This window comes from Anguilla rostrata, chromosome 13 (genome assembly GCF_018555375.3).
Source record: "Anguilla rostrata isolate EN2019 chromosome 13, ASM1855537v3, whole genome shotgun sequence".
In the NCBI taxonomy this organism is placed as follows: domain Eukaryota; kingdom Metazoa; phylum Chordata; class Actinopteri; order Anguilliformes; family Anguillidae; genus Anguilla; species Anguilla rostrata.
Window position 1 is genome coordinate 24928720 of NC_057945.1, and position 6224 is coordinate 24934943.

Below are 6224 nucleotides of genomic sequence, written 5' to 3' on the forward strand. Positions count from 1 at the left end.
ACTGAATTTACAGTTATTTTTGATATTTATGAATCTCTGATGATATATGCTGCTTTAACATGGCTGGTATTAGGGGATTTTTGCAATTCCAAAGCACCTTGAACAACAATACTGTGTTTGCAGAGCTTGTAAATACAGATTAACTTGTGTTTAGCCACAACTATAAACACATATACCAGATTTGTATCTTGCCGACGTTGCTTTCCTTAATGATCAATCCACAGACCATATATATAATCCTTTAATTAACTTTTTTTAAACCTTGATGAACAGTGTGCTTATAATGGATGTCACATAGAGGGATAACATACTAAGCGAGTACTTCCAAAAAAACAGGGGTGCGTTCTGATCTAATTAAAAGGAATGTTGTGAAGCACAAGACGGTTATGCTCATGCAGAGAGGGAGTACATAATTTCAGTTTTAGTTGAAGTGTGTTAGGGAGCAGCGGGACAGGAGAATGCTATTGCCATTTTCCACTGGGGACTTCAGCGGGACTAAAAGCTGAACACCGTGTCCATATCTTACAGTCTCTCTACTGCCAGCTGTTTACAGTATAATGCACAAACACACTGCCTACAAGCACACATTGCACAGACCTACACGCAGTACTAATGTACACACTGCACAAATGCACATTGTTCACAGGCATTCATTTGCTTGCACACACACACACACACACACATATATATACTGTATATGCGCACATGCAGCGATCCACAGATTCATATTTATGCACCTTTGACAAAAAGCTTAACATGCACTTAAAAACAGATGAACTCTGTCATTGAGTGATGTCTTTCCCATGTGTGACCTTTGTCCTCTGAGGCAGCAAACATCATAAATTTAAGAATCTGGCCTATCTGCTTAACGTTTCTCTGTTCTGTACGTGCCCCCAGCACCTGAGACACATTTTTAAGGAAGTGGAACCTCTTTATTTGTTCACATGCCAATCTAGCCTTTAAGACACATTGATTTAATTTAGTTTTTTTCTCCCCAATTTGGAAATGTCCACAGTGCTAAGTTAACCTCACACAATGAGCACTGCAGCTGATGTGTTTGCATGTACGTATCTGGAAACCAGTCACTATTTCACATGCACATTGTACTTCATCAGAGCTAGAATCTGTTGGAAGAATGGTGTGTGATGTGAATAAACACTTCCTGCTGTATGTGGAACAGTAGAGGTCCTGCACTGATCCTGTCAATTTCCTCAAATAGAATCCATTATGTCTTTGGCTATCTGCAGCTATTACAGCTTCATTGTTATTAATAAGCAATCAGATTTAAGATTTTCCATTCTGGAGTAGACATGCTCTACTCTCCAATCAAATCAGATTAAGCTCCTCAGGACAAATTTTATACGTCAGTAAGAGTAATTGGTCTTTCATAACAACACAGGCCTCGGTTGTAAATGAGGACCAAGTGAAATAATTTCTCACTGACAATTTTGCATAACTGTTATAACAATTACAATTACAATAATTGCATAGCTGATTATACCAAATTGTTGCCATTGGAATGTTGGTCCATGCTTTGCAATATTCTTCTGTATTTTCTGTTGTTTACTTATTGAAAAAAACATTCAAGTATGCAAGTAAAAGAATAGGACAAAGCTACTTGTCGTCATCTGTCTTTGCACATCACAAATACCTTTTAATACATGCCAGTTTGGACATGGAATAGCATAATACCCCTATTACAAGCTCATTTTGGCCACTATATCAGTACCTCAACCTGGAATCCCATCTCAGCATACACAATCTTTCAGCAGCACCTAAATGAGGCATCTCTCAGCATTCCCTCACTAAAGCCACACACACCGGATTCCAGAGGGCTGTAGCACAAGGGGAAATGTGTGGAAGTGGCCAGTCAAATACTCAGCATCATCCGATCTGCAGCCACATTATTCCCTCTTAGTGTCTGGCAGTGGGGTAAGGAAGTAGGGGTTTAATGAGCTACAGAACACAATCCTTCATTCTTCATTACTTGCAGCCTTCTTATTGTCCCGGAAACAATCCTGTGTTCGTGAATTACAATATGAAATAAGCTGAAATTATTATTATAGCATAACACTATAATATTCTATGATATAATATAACATGCTGGTCGTGCTGGTCAGGCAAGACTGAGGATGGACCTGTAATGCAGATTCAGAACCACTTGTGACACTTCTGCACCTTAGGGAGCTTTAATGAATCTGTACGCATGACATGTAGACTTAACATAACAAAAGAATATTATTTGCCTGTTGAGCCACTATCTGTGAAAGACAGGGAGTGAAGCTCACAATATGGCCAAATTCAAGGAAAACACATTGAAATGTCACATCCTGAAACTAACTGAATTTATGTATCTGTTGTCATACTGCAAAAATTTCTCGTTTTATATGTTGAAATGGGCGTCAAAGCCATCGTTCTACGGTGGTCCCGTCTGATGAAATTTTAAAGCAAGAGGAGCACGCAGGACTGGTATTATAAGGCTGGAAAACAACCACCAATAAATCAGCGCGTTAACTTTTCTGATTTTAAATCACCCTTAGAGAAGTATTGTTCATCTGAGGAAGAATAAAGATTCTGGAACCTAGTTAAAGCTTTTTTTCTTGGCAGCAGTCTGTCAATAAATAGTCTTGGATGAAAAACATACATTTGGTTCCATGCCTTTAAACTTCATTTGAATCCACCAGTCAGTCTGTAAACAGCATAATAAGAACAACATCAAAATGCAATAAATGTTGCAGCTGAAATCCTGAGCTCAGCATTATGACACTCTCACACAGCATTTCTGAGCAATGCACGGGACACACTGAACAGCATACAGTGTCTGCAAAAGTTTTTTTGTTTTCACTTTCCCTGGCTGATTGCAGGGAGTTTGCAACGGCCAGTGACTGGAATCATTTACCGGGCACTTTAGCATACACAACGCGCTGAAATGAATGCCACAAGCTGCACTCTAGTCCATCCACCACTCTGCCCGAGTGCTTTCAGGAAGGACTTTCCTGTTGTATGCGACACACAGAACACATTTCACAATGCAGAGTGAAGGCGGCGCTCACGTGGGGAATAACCTTTCCACCGCGCTAGTTACAGGACGCAAGCGGCTGATGCTGATTATGAGATTAATTGCAGATGTCTGGGCGGCTCAGCTGATTGGAATGGGGATGGGAGCGTCGGCTCCGAGCCTCTTAATTAAAATGAATTAATTAAGGTGAACACTGACACATTTGCTGATGAGAGACTAAATGAGGAAGTGAAAGTGGGGGAGAGAGAGACCCTTTCTTTGCCTGATGGTGACTTACTGTGAAACTACAGTATGTAACGATTGCATCTTTTTCTGCACAGTTGGCACCTTTGCTGTTTGAATCATACATCTCCACCCGCACCAACACCACCCTTGGCCAGGCTTCTGGGGCTGTACCGTAACCTCCAATCCGTTGCATGACATTGCAATGAATAGTCCACTCAGAAAATCTCTGAACCATTTGACTGCGAGTCATTCAGTAGATGCTAAATTGTAATATTACATTTGACAGATCATGATTATAATTCATTTAATGTTTACAGTGGCTTTAGGCCAAAGGAGGTGGAAACTGCTTTTGATGTAGTCTTTTTTTAAATCTGCAACATGATTTTTCAGTCACTTCTGTGCATCTTTTTGGGAAATAAATACATTATAAATGCACAAAGACTAAAAACGCTTCAGTCTGTGACCTGATTCCATACCAATGCACTAGAGTCATTTAAAAAAAATCAACAACAAAAGAGCCTGTATCTTATGGACATGTAAATGAACAAAAGAAATAGTATGTACTAAATACTGAACATCGTGATGTACTGTTCGTTAAGGCAGAGTGTGCTGGCTGCTCTCAAGGGGTTTTTGGCAAACTTTTGGTGATGCAGCTTGAAAAGCAATCAAATCGGTGTGGAGTGTTCAAGCTTTATGGAGGAGTGCTCTCAGTGTTTGACATTATTTTGCATTGTTCTATGTCTCCTCGTTATCTTGTGCTCATTACCATTTTACCCAGCGGTATATTTGAGTACATGAATATGAATGGACACTGATTAGCCTATTGTGTGTTTGGATCTGGAGTGGGTAAATGAGTCGCTCTTGTCCCTGTTTAGATGTGTTTCTCGTTCCTGAGCATCCTGAATATTGTCTCGGCAGATAAAGTAAAAAAAAATATATATATATATATATGGCAAAATGATGGTAATGTATTTAGTATTTCAATTATCACATGTCAATGAGTATACATACTGTTTTTCAGCAGCAAACACACACTGTGTTACACAAAAATAATTTGTTTTTACTTGTGGATTTCTGTTATTAATTTTTATTCATTTCATTCATTTTTGTTCTCTGGAGTATGAATAATGCTCAGGCTAACTCCGACAGAACATTCTCCAAATGGACCATGATAGAAGCCACGCCTGTCTGATCGAGCCCTGATCCCCACCCTGCTGGCGCTGTGGAGCCACACAGCTCAGCCCTGTCTTCATTATCATTCACAGGCAGGGTCTCTGGGTTCACCCCCAGCGGGGCGCCCGTCCAACATGGGCATCACCATGTGGTAAACGCCTACGTCGCCGGTGGCAACACCTGACAGTGAAATCCAGAGATGATTATCCTCACTTATCTGATCCTTCAGCACCTGACTCAGGGAAATCTACCCCAAAGTCAGGTCATCACTCATTTCAAATTAATCAGATTAGCCCAAAACACAGAGAGGGAAAATTCAACATTCAGTGTGCCTGTAACCCTGTTATAAACAAACACAAGTTTGCAAAACGCATATCTACACACAGACACATGTACGCCATCACATGCTCTCAGTCACACATGCACAAATCTGCATCCTGTTTCAATCCAAACCATAATTGCTCCTTTCTTACCACAGTTACCACAGAGCTCAGTCTTGGGTGTGGAGAAGTCAATGCAAAGGGAACAAAACACAAAGGGAAAAGTATACAATAACAAAAACACAGCAACGACAAAAACTTCATAGCCCACGTGCCTGCCAGTTAAAAGAAGGGAGTAGCTGCAGCACTGCTGTATAAACACAGAGGGCAGCAGAAAGCATGAGGAACTGTTCCCATCATGTCAGTAGGAGTGTTAGTACTGCACCAGGGCTGGATTTGGGGTTGGTCAACGGGATGAAGCGGATGGGCCATTCACTTTGAATAATCAATTATTTAGAGTCACGCCTAGAAAAAATACACTTTTTTCAAATTAGTATTTTCCACCGAGATGTCCTGTTTTTTTTTGTTGATGATTGTAGATTTTCCACTTGGTATTTTTATGGTTCATACAGCTTAAAAGCATCCAATTCTGGAATTTAACTGAATGACCTTTATAGATTGCAAATTTTTACAGAGAGCAGGCAGCCATTTAAAAGTCAGAACTGAAGTGAGATGTTCCTAAGCATTGCTGGCTTGACTTGAGTCATGTGACACATTTCAGAGTGAGGCAAACGGCAGTTCCAACAACTCAGTCACTTAAACCAGTGAGAACTGACAACCTGCAGGGTGCTGGCCAGAATAGAGGCTCTCACTGTGAGCTGGGACAGCCCATCAATCAGCCCAGAGAAAGGCTGGGCCATTGGACTGAATGGGAAACCCCCTCCTCTCCACCCCAGGAATGCAAGGAGGCTCTCAGACAGGAACAGCAATGACCCAGGAGCGCTCGTGAGGATTAAGGAGCAGAGCGACAGTCTTTTGTAAGTGGAAGACAAAGTTAAGACGTCCCATGTCTTGGGGTTGTGAGGGGTGAAGGCTACAGAGGGAGTGGACAATGGCAGTGACACGTCTGTCTCAGCTCAAAACCAAGAGATGGATGAGACCACCAGAGATGCTAACATTCTCATTGGACATCTACAGATGAATCTGTGATTTATGGCAGAGTGACACGCATCGTGTTGGAATGAACACAATATTTTGGCAACACTTTAAAATAATTGGCATAAACTACAGTTTCCAATAACCTCTAATAACAAACAAAACCAAAAAGTTAACAATTACCTTTGATGTTGAAAATGTTGATGTTGAAAACAACTGTAACCTGTAAAATGATTAATGATGGTTTTCCTGGTTATGCTTTTTATGAAACCATATGTCTGAAATGTGAAATCATATTCTTCTATGTTAATAAAAACACTATTTAACTGTTCATCTAGTTGACCTGTGTGGAAAGAACGGAATGAATGTCTGATATAACAAATGACCTAATG